General features: G+C 41.7%; 1 long non-coding RNA gene across 4 annotated transcripts in view; it reads left to right on the forward strand.

Moving 5' to 3' along the window:
* Nucleotides 1-16,568, forward strand: part of LOC140846290 (uncharacterized) — a 91,032-nt gene extending 74,464 nt beyond the window's left edge. For all 4 annotated transcript variants that reach the window (XR_012125307.1, XR_012125304.1, XR_012125305.1 and 1 more), the window contains 3 exons: nucleotides 5,584-5,894; nucleotides 6,560-6,709; nucleotides 9,854-16,568. This is a non-coding gene — a long non-coding RNA (uncharacterized lncRNA). The remainder of the gene's footprint in view (nucleotides 1-5,583; nucleotides 5,895-6,559; nucleotides 6,710-9,853) is intronic.
* The last annotated feature ends 243 nt before the right edge of the window (nucleotides 16,569-16,811 follow it).

Genomic DNA, 16,811 nt, shown 5'->3' on the forward strand with positions numbered 1-16,811 from the left:
TCCAAAGTGGTAGTACCAATTTGCACTTCCACTAGAAGTGTATGAGTCCCTGTTCCTACAGCACTCATCAACAGTGGGTATTATTGGACTTAATTACTCCCGCACTTAGGAGGGTGAAATTGTATTGCTGTGTAAACTTAAATAGCATTTCCTGATTATTAATGGAATTGAGTAACCTTTCAGTTTTTTATTGGCCATCAGGTTTCACTTCTATGATTTGCATGTTCATTCCTTTGCCCAGTTTTTATTGGATTGTGTTTTCTTGTTAAGAATTTCTTTAGTAGTAGTCTGGATATGAATACTTCATTATATGGCTATAAACATCTTGGCTGTGGCTTGTCTTTTCACTTTGCTTATGGTATATTTTGGTATATAGATGTTAAAAAATGTACTTTTAAGTAGGTACTATACTCACATGGTTAACAGTACTCTTAAGTATAAAGGAAATGATTTCCTCTCTTGTCCCCCATCTGTCAACCCTCCAGCACTTGTATTCATTTCTTGTGCATCCTTCCAGACTTTCTTTGTGTGCCTACTATAAGCAAGCAAGTACAAATATATATCCCTCTGTAGTCAGATATATTTGTCTTTCCTTAATGGTTTGTATTTTTATTTACTTGTTTAAGTTTTCTTACTCTGAATTTTCAAGATGTTTTATGTTTTCCTCTTAAGGTTTTATACTTTTACTCTAACTTTGTCATGTTTTAATATGGAAAGTTAATTGTCTTAGAACCATTGACTGAGTTGCATGTATTTTCTCCCCGATTTGTTTTGAGGGCTTCCTCTTGTGGTATGTATCTGGCTCCCTTTGTATGTAGGTCTGTTTTAACTTCGTTGCTACTCTGTTTCATTGGTGTATTTATTCATCCGTGTAGAAATACAACTGTTTTAATTACTATAGCTTTGTAAGAAATCTTAAGATCAATCCTACCATTTCCAACTCCCCAGATTGTCTTGGCTGTTCTTGGTCTCATTAGCACTTGATTAGATTTGATTGGAATGGCATGAAATTTATAGATTGATTTGGGGAAGAAGTTTAATCTTATGGATATTGAGCCTTCCTAGTCATGAACATAACATATCTAATTATTTATGTATTTTAAGTGTCTTTGGTAAGCATAATGTTTTCTCTATAAAACAATTGCATACCTTTTCGTTAGATTTATTCTTTAATGCCTTGTGTTTTTTGTGCTATTACAAATTATGCATTGTTTACAGATTACATTTTCTAATTGTTTGTTGCTATTATATAAGATCACAAGTGACGTTTCTGTATTGGTCGTCAAAATCTCCAGTCTCTTTTATTCTTTTTTTTTATTTGAAGTATTGTTGATATACAATGTTATACTGGTTTCAAGTATACAACACAGTGGTTTAACAGTTGCCCATATTGTTAAATCCTTACCTCAAGTAGTGCTGTTACTATCTGTCAACATAGGAAGATGTTAAAGCATCATTCTTAATAGTGTGTCTTTAGAAACTCTTGGATTTTCTACATATTTATATACACAATAAATAATGACATTTTTGTTTTTCCTTTTCAGTCGTATGCTGTCTGCCACCCACCCACCCACCCATCCATCCATATCCACCAGTCAGTCACATCCCCGTACTTGCCTCCAGCACCCACTGAAAGGGGAGGTCACTGAACTGTCTTCATTTGTTGCTGACTGTAAAAGGAACAAGTTTAACATTTCCCCGTAAGTCTGATGTAGGTTTTAATTACTTCTATTAGTTAAGATAATATTAGCTGCTACAATAGGCATCAACATCTCAATGTCGGTCTCCAAAAATAAGTTTCTTGCTTGCGTAAGTGTCGAATCCTGTATTTCTGACGAGTGGTCGGTTCTTTAAACCATCGCAGAAGAGACCCAAGTTTTTTTCCATCTAGTAGCTTCCTCGCATACGAAAGAATGTGGAGGGTCACATATAGGATTTTTTATGAGTCAGGGCAGAAGCAGTGCACACCAGGTATGCCTTCTTTCCAGTAGCCAGGACTCAGTCATCTGACCACATGTAACTGTGGAGAAGGCTGGATTCTCTAGTTCGCCCTTGTTCCCAGAAGGAAGAAGAAAGGTTTGTGAACAGCGAGGCAATTTTTGCCACAGTCTGCCCTCATCTTAGCCAAATGTCTATTTTATCTTCCTCACCCACATGTAGGGACACACACTAGGTCACATCTAGTCACTATCTTCAGATCAAATTCCAGATGTGGTGATGTGCAGGCTCTCCTTCAGGTCCTGATGGAGGTCCGTGTCATCTCTGATTTATGAAATCAGGAGACAAACCCAGACCACCACACCCCCAGCACATGGCCAGTGGGGAGGCAGGTGTAGGATAAAGCCCAAGAAGTTTTGTTCAGAACAGGGAAGAAGAGGAGACACAGCAGCCTGTGGTCAGCAGCAGTGAGTGAGTGCAGCCGGGCAGGCAGTGGGCAGACTCTCTACCTGCTCAGTTTCACATGCCAGTAATGGCATCCAAGGGGCATTACTGGAGATAATTCTCAAAACTGATTTATGTCCTAGGGGGTTTCCTTCCATTCTAATTTGTTAAGAGATTAAATAAATATCATCAATTGGGTACAAAAAATTTTATCAATTGCCTTTTCCATATCTGCTGAGGTGATCACAGATTTTTCTTTTTTAATGTGTTAATGTGGTGATTTACATGAATAGATTAGATTAGAATTTATTTACACTTGTGTTACCAGGATATGCTCTTGAGGTCATGAGATACTGCCTTCTAAAGTCTGATTTGCTTACATTTTAGTTAGAATTTTTTTCTCTGTGTTCATAAATTAGATTGGCACATAATTTTCATTACTTTAACTGTTCCTGTCTGTCATTTAAGAGTTTACTGGTATCCTAAAATCAATTGAAGAGCTTTCCCTTCTTTTCTATTTCCTGAAACATTTTATCTAAGACAGAACTGCCTCTTAAACTGTCTGGGCCTGGTGTTTCGGTATTGTCTTTTGTGAGTAGAGTAACTATTGATTTGCTTTCTTTTATAGGCTTATTCAGCTTTTCCATTTCTTCTCGAGTTTGTTTTGGCAAACCATTTTTCTAGGAAATGTTCCATTTCATTTAACTTTTCATATGGATTGTATTCAGTTGCTCAGAGTAATCTGTTTTGCTTAAAAAACTCTTAAGTCTGTGATAGCAATTCTTTTTCATTCCTAATGTTGTTTATACCCTTTCCTGATCATTCTTACTGTGGGTTTGCTATTTTATTAGTTTTTGCAAAGAACAAGCTTTTAGTTTTATTAATCCTTTTTATTGATATTCAGTCTTATTTTAGTTTCATGTGTACAGCACAGTGAGTGGTTCAACAGTTAACCCATATTATTAAATACTTACACCCCCTAGCACAGATACTATCAACTTACGTTGATAAGAAGGTGTTACAGAATCATTGGCTTTATTCTCTGTGACCAGCCTACATTATGCTTGGAAATTTTTGTGCCCCTTTGATGCCAGGGTTCTTATTTGTGGAGTTGAAGAATGAACTTCACAAACACTCAAGGTAGGAGAGCAAGTGAGAGGCTTTTATTTAGAGATAAAGTGAGAGTACAGAGCTACTGGCTCACACCAGGTGGGGACAAAAGAGCCCTGGGTTGGTGCATTGTCTAGGGATGTACACCTGCTGAGCGGTCCAAAAATATTTATCTTTGAAGAGACACTAAGTTTCTTATTGGTCTTCTGGGTTATTTAGAAGAAATTTATTGCTCTGATTTCCTCCAAGGATAGCCGTTTCCTGGTCTGGAAGCATGTCACTCAAGACTGCCTGCTTTGCTCCCAAGGTGGGCTGAATTATTGTCTGTTAAGCAGTATGTTAAGAACCTTACTTTTTAACGAATAGGGTTTTTATTTTTTTATTTTGGTATAATTAATCTACAGTTACATGAAGAACATTATGTTTACTAGGCTCCTCCCTTCACCAAGCCCCCCCCCCCACATACCCCTTCACAGTCACTGTCCGTCTGCATAGTAAGATGCTGTAAAATCACTACTTCTCTTCTCTGTGTTGCACAGCCCCCCTCACACCATACATGCTAATCGTAATGCCGTCTTTCTTTTTCCCCATCCTTATCCCTCCCTTCCCACCCGTCCTCCCTAGTTCCTTTCCCTTTGGTAACTATTAGTCCATTCTTGAGTTCTGTGATTCTGCTGCTGTTTTGTTCCTTCACTTTTCCTTTGTTCTTCTACTCCGCTTAAGAGTGAAATCATTTGGTACTTGTCTTTCTCCACCTGGCTTAATTCACTGAGCATAATACCCTCTAGCCTCATCCATGTTGTTGTGAATGGTAAGATCTGTTTTTCTCTTATGGCTGAGTAATATCCCATTGTGTATATGTACCACATCTTCTATATCTATTCATCTACTGGTGGACATTTAGGTTAGGTTGCTTCCATATCTTGGCTATTGTAATTAGTGCAGTGATAAACACAGGGGTGCATCTGTCTTTTTCAAACTGGAGTGCTGCATTCTTGGGGTAAATTCCTAGAAGTGGAATTCCTGGGTCAAATGGTATTTCTATTTTGAGTATTTTGAGGAACCTCCATACTGCTTTCCACAATGGTTGAACTAACTTACGTTCCCACAAGCAGTGTAGGAGGGTTCCCCTTTCTCCACAACCTCGCCAACATTTGTTGTTGTTTGTCTTTTGGATGGTAGCTATCCTTAACTGGTGTGAGATGATATCTCATTGTGGTTTTAATTTGCATTTCTCAGATGACAAGCGATGTGGAGTATATTTTCATGTGTCTGTTGGCCATCTGAATGTCTTCTTCAGAGAACTGTCTATTCAGCTCCTCTGCCCATTTTTAAATTGGATTATTTCCTTTTTGTTTGTTGAGGCGTGTGAGCTCTTTATATATTTTGGATGTCACCATTAAGGAACCATTTTAAATAAATTTCCTCTCACTGTTGTTGAATTGAATATTCTCAGTTACATTAGGTTGATATTTAAATTTCCTATCACACAGGGTTTATGTGTGTTGGGGAGCTTATCAACTGACATCTATTGATGTGATATCTCCCATGTAAATTCTCAATTTAGAATATATTAAATTTTCATCCCAGTTAAACAAATACTTTACACTCTTTGTTTTCTGTTTTATTTTATTGCTCTTTGTTGTTGCATCGCAGGTTTTTCTCCTTTATATTAGTTGGTGTCCTCCACTGTAGTTTCTTTAAAAACCAACACTTTTGGATGACATTATAGTCCACACGTTGCTGATTTTCCTTCTTAACTCTACAGTCTATTTGGAATTCATTCTGACTTGAGGAAGGAATTAAATGTGAAGTTAAAATAATATCTATATAGATATTCTTTCCCCATTTTTGTTATTTTTATTTTATCCTATACTATGCCTCTCTTTTGAGCCATTTAAATCTTATTTTTATATTATACCTTCTTAGTTATTATTTTATAATATTTAATAGAGCTAATTCTCCTCATCCCTTCCATCATTGGTTCTCTTTTTCAAACTGTTCGTTGATGTCCTTAGCCATGCTTTTTCTAAGTAAAATTTATAATTCTTTAAAAATTCCAGTTGTGATTCCGATCTGGATTCCTTCCAGTCTGCAGGGCCATCGCTGTTGCCTTCATCCCTGAAGTGGGTCCCGCTCTAGACCCTCCACCACAGATCTGCAGCGCCAGGATCCCAGCGGGCGTGAAGACGCAATCCAGGCTGAGGGCGAGGCTGGTGCCGCCGGCGGACGCGCACCTGGAGGAAGGCGCAGCCGAGCACTTCGCAGGCCCAGGACTTCCCGGGTCCGTCAACATCTGGTTTCCGCAGGTTCCGCTGCGCAGACGGGACGGCAGACAGGGCCGGCAGTCCGAAGCATGCAGGGTGCCGCGGGAGCGCCCTCTCCTGCCGGCACTCGCAACGGTACTAACTGTTGAATATGGCAGCTGCAGGGCCTGCAGCTACTACGTATCCCCCGGTTTCGCAATGAGTTAATTTTTAAAAAGAGAATATATAGTAAAGTGCAGAGGATGGAATTCTTTCAAAATCCTTAGATTATTTACAGTCTGCATCTAATTTTAAAAATATGTTCATTGTATAGAAGAGAATAGAGACGTGTATAGCAAACACTGATGTACCCTGTTATCTACTACTCTGGCCTGTCAAATGTCCATATCTTGCCACATTTCCTTTAGATTGAAAAATAATAGGTAGGATGTTACAGATGCAGTTGAAGTCGTTTACACAGACTTCCTTTATCCTGTGCCCTTCACTACCACTCCTAAGGAAACCACTGATGGGGGTATTTTGGTTATCTTCATCATGTTTATATGCAATCATTCCATGTGAAAGTATCGACAGACAATGTATTATATTTTCCATGTTTTAAAAACTATATTAATGACATCATATAGTGCATATCAATGTGTAATTTACTTTTCAATTCAACTTTGTTTTATTAATTAATTAATTAAGGTATCATTGGTATACAATCTTATGCTCAGATTTCACATGAGCAACATTGTGGTGTTATTTTTCAGGAATTTTTCTCATTTCAGTCTAACTGCGCCCTCTTTCTGGTGTTTCAGGGATTTTGGATTGAAGAGGGTTCTTCTGCCTTTTCATAGTCCTGGAGCGATGGGAGTCATCGTATGTGAGGGGCGTTGGTTCAGCTTGGAGCACAAAGTCTCTCCTGCTTCCTGGTCCGGTCACAGTGCCTGTCTCTGCTGTCTGTGCCGGTAAGCTGTGTGCAGGCGGCAGCCCCTGCGTAGATCCCCGAAGCTGCCATGGGCAGGGAGGCCTTTGGGTTGGCCTAAGATGATGGCGGGGTATCTTTTTGCTTTTGGATATAGAGCTCTATAGATATCTTTTAGGTCCATCTGTTCTATTGTGTTGTTCAGTGCCTCTATGTCCTTATTTATTTTCTGTCTGGTGGATCTGTCGTTTGGAGTGAGTGGTGTGTTAAAGTCTCCCAAAATGAATGCATTGCATTCTATTTCCTCCTATAATTCTGTAAGTATTTGTTTCACATACATTGGTGCTCCTGTATTGGGTGCAAATATGTTTATAATGGTTGTATCCTCTTGTTGCACTGAGCCCTTTATCATTATATAATGTCCTTCTTTATCTCTTGTTACTTTCTTCATTTTGAAGTCTATTTTGTCTGGTACTAGTATTGCAACACCTGCTTTTTTCTCTCTGTTGTTTCCGTGAAATATCTTTCTCCATCCCTTGACTTTTAATCTGTGCATGTCTTTGGGTTTGAGCTGAGTCTCTTGTAAGCAGCATATAGATGAGTCTTGCTTTTTTTATCCATTCTATTACTCTGTGTCTTTTGATTGGTGCATTGAGTCCATTTAAATTTAGAGTGATTATTTGAAAGATATGTACTTATTGCCATTGAAGGCTTCAGATTCGTGGTTACCAAAGGTTCAAGGTTAGCTTGTTTTCTACCTTACTGTCTGACTTAACTCGCTTATTGAGCTGTTATAAACACAATCTGATGATTATTTCTTGCCCTTCTTTTTCCTCCTCCTCTATTCTTCATATTTTGGGTGTTTTGTTCTGTGCTTTTTTTTAGGAGTGCTCCCTTCTAGAGCAGTCCCTCTAAGATACCCTGTAGAGGTGGTTTGTGGGAGGCAAATTCCCTCAACTTTTGCTTGTCTGGGAATTGTTCAATCCCTCCTTCATATTTAAATGATAATCATCCTGGATACAGTATCCTTGGTTCAAGGCCCTTCTGTTTCATTACATTAAATATATCATGGCATTCTCTTCTGGCCTGTAAGGTTTCTGGTGAGAAGTCTGATGATAGCCTGATGGGTGTTCCTTTGTAGGTGACCTTTTTTCTCTCTGGCTGCCTTTAATACTCTGTCCTTTTCCTTGATCTTTGCCATTTTTATTATTATGTATCTTGGTGTTGTCCTCTTTGGGTCCCGTCTCTTGGGAGTTCTGTGTGCCTCCGTAGTCTGAGCAACTATTTCCTCCCAGTTTGGAGAAGTTCTCAGCAATTACTTCTTCAAAGACACTTTCTATCCCTTTTTCTCTCTCTTCTTCCTCTGGTACCCCTATAATGCGGATATTGTTCCTTTTGGATTGTTCACACAGTTCTCTTAATTTTGTTTCATTCCTGGAAATCCTTTTATCTCTCCCTGCTTCAGGTTCTATGCGTTCCTGTTCTCTGGTTTCTATTCCATCAATGGCATCTTGCATCTTATCCAATCTGCTTATAAATCCTTCCAGAGTTTCTTTCTCGTCTGTAATCTCCCTCGGGACGTCTGTACTCTCCCTCCGGACTTCATCGCTCAGCTCTTCCATATTTCTCTGCAGTTCTGTCAGCATGTTTATGATTTTTATTTTGAATTCTTTTTCAGGGAGCGTGGTTAGGTCTGTCTCTGCAGATCCTTTCTCAGGTGTTGTTTGAACTATCTTGGACTGACTGCCATGCGCTGCCACTCTCCCGATACTGGGCCAGTGTGTCGGGGTCCGCGCCAGTTGGAGGAACGACTGGCAGGCTCCTTAGTGCTGTGAGGGGCTTCAGAGCTGCACTGCCTCCTTGGGGTTCAGGGCGCCTAAGTTTCCCTGGGATTCCCAGCTGCTGGCTAAGTTTGCCGGGACAGCTTCGTCCAGCTATGAGGTCCCTGTCTCTTTAAGACTTGCAGAAAGCACTCGCTTTTCTTTTGTCTCAGGGGCGCTGGTTGCGGGGACCTGCCCACAGGTTTTGCTTTTCTGTTTTTGTGATATTCAGCACCCCGTGCACCTTGTGTCTGTGTTCCAGGTGTAGATTTCTAGAGCTGGTTGTTGAGCAGTCCTGGGCTTTCACTCCCTCCCCCTTCTGACTGCTGTCTTCCCGCCGGGTTTTGTGGTGGGGGAGCATTTGGGTCCCGCCTGGCCATGGCTTGTATCTTACCCCCTTCATGTGATGTTGAGTTCTCACAGATGTAGATGTATCCTGCCTGTTGTACTCCATTCCCTGTTGTCTCTTTTCGAATAGTTGTATTTATTGTATTTTCATAAATATATATGTTTTGGGGAGGAGATTTCCTCTGAACTACTCGTGCTGTCATCTTCCCGTGATCCCTCTCTTTTCTTGTTATTTGATGGTTTTCTGTAGTGCTGTGGTTAGATTTTTCTTTTTTAATTTTTTGTATCTATTATTATTATAGGCTTTAGGTTTGTGGTTACCAAAGGCTCAAGGATAGCTTCCTTAGTGTATAACAGACTATATTAAGTTGCTGATTGCTCTATATCAAACACAGCCTAAAAGTGCTTTTTTTTCTTCTTCTTCCTTCACCCTTTGTGTATTAGATGTCCTAATCAAAACTATTTAGCCTTAGGAACATTTTCATCTACAGCAATCCCTTTAATATCCTGTAATGCTGGTTTTGTTGTTATAAATTCTTTGAACCTTCCTTTACCTGGAGATTATTTAACCCCTGCTTCAAATTAAATTGTAATCTTGCTCGGTTGAGGATTCTTGGTCTAAGGTCTTTCTGTTTCAATATGTTAAATATTTCATGCCTCTCCATTCTGGCCTGTAAAGTTTCCTCTGAGAAGTGTGCTCATATCCTGATGGGGTTTCCCTTGTAAGTAATCTTTACAATGATCTTGGCAATTTGTTTCTGGATATGATACCAAAGCATAACACAGATATGTATGTAGGGAAGGTGGTGGATACATTTAAAGAAAGTGGGTATCATGGCTGCTAAGAGATGAATGCCCTCAGTAGAGTCTGGACTACTTCACTTCCACTTTCCTAGGGCCTGGAAAAGTCTACATACTCGCAGGAGGATGTCTTAATGCCAAAGTGTTCTTTGGTCTACCATCTAAATGATTGTGCATTGATTCTTCTCCTCCTCTTCTTTCTTATTCTTGTTATTTAGCCATGCCAAGATGCGATGGAAACCCTGGCAGCTGAAGCCCTCACGGATGGCATTGTCCACGTGGTCCTGCAGGACCTCCAAGCTGGGGAAAACCCGGCAGCAGCCCAGGCACCTGAAGCCGCTATCAAGGGCCACCAGCCACTCAGGCGCCTTGGCCCTGGGGCACTCCTCCTGGGTTGGAGGCTCCACCTTACTGCTAGCATGCTCCATCTCCTCTGAGGATTCGCTATAGTTCCTGACATCTACGAGTTCCCGTGTAGACAAGCGGCTCCAGATGTCTGAGTCCTCTTCACCCTTTTTTTAAGCCTCTTCAAAAACATATTCTCTTTTGGTTTTCTTTGAGGCGGGCTCCAAGACTTCCACCTCATCCCATAACACAGCCACACCTCTTTCATCTGTACTGGCCTGTAGTAAATCTTGTTGATGGGTGCTGTTCCCAGGTTTGGTGGAAAGGGGTCTTGGGTAGAGACGGAGGAAGCTTCCCTTTCCTCCAAGACCTTGGGGAGAGTCATCTCAGGAGGCTCAGTTTGAAGAATATCCTGATGCCACTGAGGGATTCCTCCTCCTCCTCTGCCTGGGAAAGGAAGTTTCAGACATGAGAAAACTAGAATAAGTGTGTGAAGTCTGTAGGAGTTGAGATGGTCATGAGAATATTCCTATGTGGGCACATGGCCTGGAAGTACGTACATATGTGAAATCACAGAATGCCGTGTGACATACATTTTATCTGAGGTATGTGTGTGGTGTGATTATGTGGGATTGAGGGTGTGGAGGTCTGTGTATGTTCTGGAACATACGTGGTGAGTATTTCTGACATTGGTAAGGGGGTGGTTAAGGACGGTGAACAAGGGTGGTACATGTTTTTATTGTGAAACAGCTAAAGACAGAGCATATTGGAGGAAGTGTGCTTGAGCTTCCCAGAAGTGCAGCTCTCTGAGGGGCTGAAGGCTTTGGGCTGAAGGTTTTGTGGGTGAAATGGTATGTGGAATAGAAAGCCTCTATATGAAAGTGCATTCATTTCAGGGCCTATGAGTTTTTGAGTGCTTAGGCCAGTTCTTATGGGGGAGCTAGAACAAGTTACCTGTGTGAAAGGTTGTACATTATTTATGGGTTAGTGTGTAGACAGCGGAGTCTGAGAATAATTGTGTGAGGAGGGAAGGTGGAAGTGTGTATCTGTGTAACGCTCGTAGAGAATGGGAAGGACGCATCTGGAAGGGATGTGTGTATGAGGGAAAAAGTGATAGGACGGAATAGTGGAGCCATATCTGGTATGAAGGAATATCGAGTGTGTGTGTGCATGAGTTTGTGCTGTTCTGAGGGAAGAGGTAATTGAATTCCCACTCTGTTAACAGCACAGCCCACTATCTCACAGCTGTCCCAGTATTCATATGGGGAACTGCCCTATTCTTGAAAGCACACCCCCAATTTGTCCCTCTGCAGAGGCTTCAGTCTTAGTTCCTCTGCCCTGAAGCCCTTTCCTGTTTTTGAAGGAAAAGTGAAGTAAGTAGGGATTGGGCTGAGCCATTGCAGCTATTACTCCTGTCCAGCCTTTGTGATCTCCCTTACCGCCCTCAGCATCAGTACGAAGCTCTCCTGGAGACGACACGCAGGAGAAATACTCCAAGGCAGAGGACTCTTCTCCTGGTGTCTGACTGTGGTCTGGGACCACCACATGTGCCTCTGGCTGAGGAGAATCCTCTTGAGAATTCTGGAATTCTGAGGAATGGAATACAAAAAACAGATGTGGCATTTTCTGGGATTTCTATCCATTCAAAAAAGACATGCTAAGTCGATTATCAGGTTAGGCTTTGAAACCTGCACCTCCACGCCCCATGAAATTAAGCATTTGAAACTTCACTTGCTCCAAAATATAAGGAAACAATTAGGAAAATTGTGTATAGTAGATGTCAGTGATATTGGGCATCTTGTATGTGATGTTTCTAAAGATATATACTGCAGTATATCAGAGGCTTAGGTTCTTGCCTAGTACATAGTAAGTTGCCTGTATTATTTGATATTACTCTACTTACTGGATGAATGTACTTGGAGTATCTACACATGGGTTCACTGCTTACATCTGTTAGTTGGGGACCATCAAAGAAAAGTGTCCATCTCCTTTCCCCGGGGAGAGTCGGAATGGACAGGAGAGCCCTCATGCCCACCTCCTGTCCCCGGGCTCCTCTCGCAGGTGTGTCTGCTTTGGGGAACCTGACAGGGGCCTCTGTTGCCAGAGCTGTGCAGGGCCAGGCCTTGTGGGGAACTGCTGAGTTCTGAGCTGGAGTAGGAGACTCCAGGAGGGCCTCCACTGTTGGCTCCAGACTACTCCTCCCAACGTTGGCCCGTGCCCTGCTCTCTAGAGTTTACATACCCTTCAGTGGCCTTCTCAGTGTGCCCTCCTCCTCCGTGTCCCCTGCCCACCCAGGGCTCAGACCCGATAGTTCATCTATACTTTCCATGCTCATTGCCTATCTTGAATTTTACACCTTCTCAATTTACAGCTTACTTCTAGCTTGCTCTTTTTTCCCAGTTAAATACATATATTTCTTAAGTCAGCTCTACTGTGGATTTAAATATATCCTGAAAATCCGCAGACAGGTTTACTTCTTCTTCCTCTACATTTCCAATAAAAAGACTATGCCTTTAAATTCACAAACTTCAGAAAATAAGTAGGCAAATTCTTATTCCTGACAGAATAACCCTTCCTCTGTTTAAAAACTGAAAACCAATGTTTCCTTCTCAGAATTGCATCCACTTTGTCTTTTAGGTGGCTAGAGAGTGTCTGATGGTGGTGTGGGGAAGGGACAATTTGGTGTGTGTCATGTTGAAGTTTGGCATGTATAATCTGATGTGTATGTGCCTGTCATGTTTCTTCAACAATTTTAGGTAGTGAGTCTAGAGATGAGATGGCCCGGATGTGTGAAAGTGGTGTGATGTGCTGGGTGACATGAAGCATAATTTTGTCTTTGTGGAGGTAGTGTATCTTCCATGTATTTATGAGTAACCTGTGTTTTATGTGCTATGAAAGTTTCAGTAGTTATATAATATGTATTTGCTTTATAGCAAAGACTGTGAGGATTTGAAGAACTTTGTGAGGTGTGTTGAGACCACAAAAGCGTAACAGAGTGGCCACGTGAAGGCTAGATAGGAGAGAGGTCACTAGATGGATGGTGGAACTTGGCAATTATGTGAAGGGACTAAGAGCCTGGGAACAAAGAGGAGTTTTAGGTATTGTTATACAATTGTGATGGTTTCATGCCCTATTGGTGTGAAATACAGAGTGCTACAAGAGTGGGATTATCTGCGGGGTAAGAGACCGTCGTACTGAAGGAATGATGTTAGAGAAAGTAAATTAGAGGAATGTGTGTGCAGAAAAGTGAGGGTGTGATGGTTTAACACATGTGGATATTAGCTTCGGAGTGTGTATGTGAGTGTGAGTAGCTGTGGGTGTAATGGTGTGTCACGCCTGTGTGCTTATGAGGACAGGAGGTGGCTGGACGCAAGAACTGAGGGGCATTTTCAAATCTGTGGCCACTCTTCATGCACGAGAGGAGACACACGTCACATCTGTACAGGGGGTTATATCAGCAAACCTCTGTTAGTACAGAGGAGCTTTGCTCTACTCTGTAAGGCCAAGGAGGAACCTACAGATTCCTTCATGGGAAAATTGTTCTGGACCTTTCTGGCTTCCTTCCAGCTCGTTGTGAAAGATTTGTGATGTGGTGAGCAGGGGAGCACAGCTTGCCAGGTTCAGGCCGAGTTAGTCTGCCCATTTCTCTGTCATTTTGTCAGTTTTCCTACTTTATCAAACACGGCCCCATCTGATACGTTGCACTTTTGGGCACTTGTTCTTGTTGAGATTTCCCTTGAATCTCAAGGTTGTGCCTTATGTACGTGCACTGCATATCTCCGAGAGCAGAAAGAAAGCTTATCTTTCTGTGTTCTCTCACGTCTGGACAGGAGTTTGCAGCAGCTTCTATCTCCAGTCAACCAGGACACTGATATACACCCTGTCACGCCTCCACCGTGAATCCACTCTCGAGGTACAGCCACTCTTTCATCCATTCCATACATTTTGATTGCTCGCTCTGTGTCACACACGCATGGAGACTGCAGTCTCTTTTCTGGCCAGAGCTCCAAAATACAAGTATTCACCAGTTTCTGATTTTGCCCAAGTGTTAATGGCTAGGAGGGTGTAAAACACACATGTTGTCTCTATGAACATTCTTGTCCTGTGTCTTGGACCTGTGCTGCCACAGACTACCGTTTAGATAAAATACTTTAATATTTGTTTACCTGACTACACATGTCATTGGATTAAACACACTTTGTTTTAGTTGTCATAATCTGCATAAGATGCCGTATCCTATTCCCCAGAATCTATGAATGTTAACCTTAGGAGGCCAATGGGACTCTGCAGATGTGATTAAGTTAAGGGAGTATTTGAAATGAGTTCCTGTTGATGGCATGGAACCAGAGCCCTAGGCTCCGAAATTGGAGAGGAGGAGACAGCGGCTGGGCCCAAAGCAGACCTTTCTCTCTGGCTGAGCAGAGACACTGAGCTCGATCTCTACAGGTCTGTGCGGACTCCCACTGCCCTGATCTGCCCAGGCTTCAGCAGCTCTTCCTCTCTACTTAGCAGCACAAGAGGCCGAGTCAAGAGAGGGGCCAGAGGCGTAGCATTCTCATTTAGAGGGTCCGTCATTTCCCTCAGGACCCACAGCTTTGTCTTCCAAAGAGTACCTAGGCGGTGCACCCCATGCATGGAGCTTTGAGACTCCTGGAAAATGGAGTGAAAGTAATGGAGGCGGCCGGTTCCATTCTCTTCCATCCTACACTCTTCTCCCTGATGCACTCTCCCCACTTTCCCTCACGGAAATACTGAGTTTGTCCTAAACGGCTATCTGGCTTGGACAGAGAATTGGCCTATTTCAGCTTTCTGGGTTACTCTCTGGACCCTGTAGTCCAGGCTCCTCACAGTCACTCACTCACCTTGATTAAGATTTTTGGTACCATTGGCTTTCCTCCACCATTTTTTTGTGGGTGTGCCCTTTTTTTCCCCCCTCTTAGATCTTCAAACTCAGATGAAACAATTGATGAATTTTAATCTTTGCAGAATTTAACTATGTATTATTAGTCAGTGTCTTTGTTTTGCTGACCAAGCTCACGTTTCTTCAGTGAATTAAGATGACCTTCATCTCTAATGAATGTGTCATGTGTGTGTATCATGCACACATTGTGGCAGAAGTGTGTCAGGAATGTCATGTGCTTTGTATAAATTCTTTAATGTGTGACTGATCTGTTTGTGCATTTCAATATGGGATAGTTTTGTGTGTGGGGGAGTTGTATTTGTGCCTTGTGTCTGTGTTTTAGGTCAGCACGTATCTATGTGTGCAGACTGTGTGTCCTACGATTATGCATTTGTGTGCGTGTTTCATATGTTAGGTGGCTTAGTTGTGCAACAGGATTATTGGGAGTATTCTCTTTGAGACTAGTGTAATTAATGTATTTGTGAAATTCTAAGGTAACAGTGAAACTGCAGAAGGAACTGAAAAATCAGTGCTGTAAGGGAAAGAATATATGAGTTTTCAATATAGAACTGTTTGAAGATCCAAAGTAAATGAGGGCACAGGACAGAGAGTGCAAGAATAAATGTAGAGTAGCATGTGATTGATTGCTTTACAAAGTAAAATCTTGAAAGATTGAGGTTTAAGGCATTGGGATGGAATATGAACACTAAAGCCTAGCCCTCTGCCTCTGGAGGTATTCACCAATTAGAAATATGTCCATATAGCAAAATACATTTAGAATATCACCTTTTAGAGTAGCCCCAGATTGAAAGTAACCAAAATGCTCATAAAGTATAATTAATAAAGATATTTATATGCAAAAGTGAAGGGACTACAGTCACATATATCATGGATGATTATTACAAACAAGTGCAGAGTGAAAAGTTGACGCAAAGCATGTACTGTGCACTTGTGTTCACGTAACATTAAAACACAGGGACAACTAGTGCAGCACTTTTGTATGGTTGGGACAAAAGCAGAGTAGAGAACTCAGATGCATGTGGAAGATGACAAGGAAGTAAATGAGGATAGCGGGGTGCAGATGGGTCTGAATAGGGTTGAACTTGCGAACATCGGCTATGAAAAGATACTGCTGTGCTGGGGTCTCAGACCAGGTATGTCTCTACTCAGGTCAAGACGTGAGGATCCTACCGTGTTGGGCTTGCTTTAGGCTATTAGTGCTGTCACACCTTCCTGGTAATATAACCTGTCCTTGCCCAGCTCATGCTGACATGTTCTTCCATGTTCCTCTGATAGAACTCATCCCCTTAGGCCCTCTTGCACCATTTCTTCAAATAACTCACTGCCCTCGCCTTGTCTCCTTGGGCTGGCTCCAATCCTTCGAAGTATTTTTCCTTGGGATTTACTACTTCTGCTGGGGAATATATTAATGAAGATGGAGAAGCATTTTGAGTTTCTTTCTGTACTGGGCATCCTTGTACTGACTGATGAGCAGAATCACTCAGCTCATCTCTGGGCTCTGCCTACGTCCGTACTGTCTATTACATCCCATTCAGTAGTCCCTTCTTACCAGGGCCAGGAAGCTTTTCCATTGCTTTCTCGCCTTGGGTTGGGGCCACTGTCCTGTGTCCATGCTGTAGAGCTGCTTTTGTAGAAAAATTAAATAAAAATGATAGATGTGGTCTGTGCTTGGTGTTTGTGTATTTATCCATCCATTAAATAAAGAATAAGAGTCTGCTATGTAATGTCTTCAGTGAACCCAGAGAGCCTCCATTTATGTGGATAGCATAATACCATTTTCCTTTGAAATTTTTAAATGTGTGGTAATATTGGTTGTTCCATCTATAGATCATGAGTGACTGGATTTCACAAAGTGTGTCTTTATGAATGGAACAGAGATACGTAGCTCGCTCTAATGAGGGAGGTGAACA

Source organism: Manis javanica, chromosome 14, assembly GCF_040802235.1.
Source record: "Manis javanica isolate MJ-LG chromosome 14, MJ_LKY, whole genome shotgun sequence".
Lineage (NCBI taxonomy): Eukaryota > Metazoa > Chordata > Mammalia > Pholidota > Manidae > Manis > Manis javanica.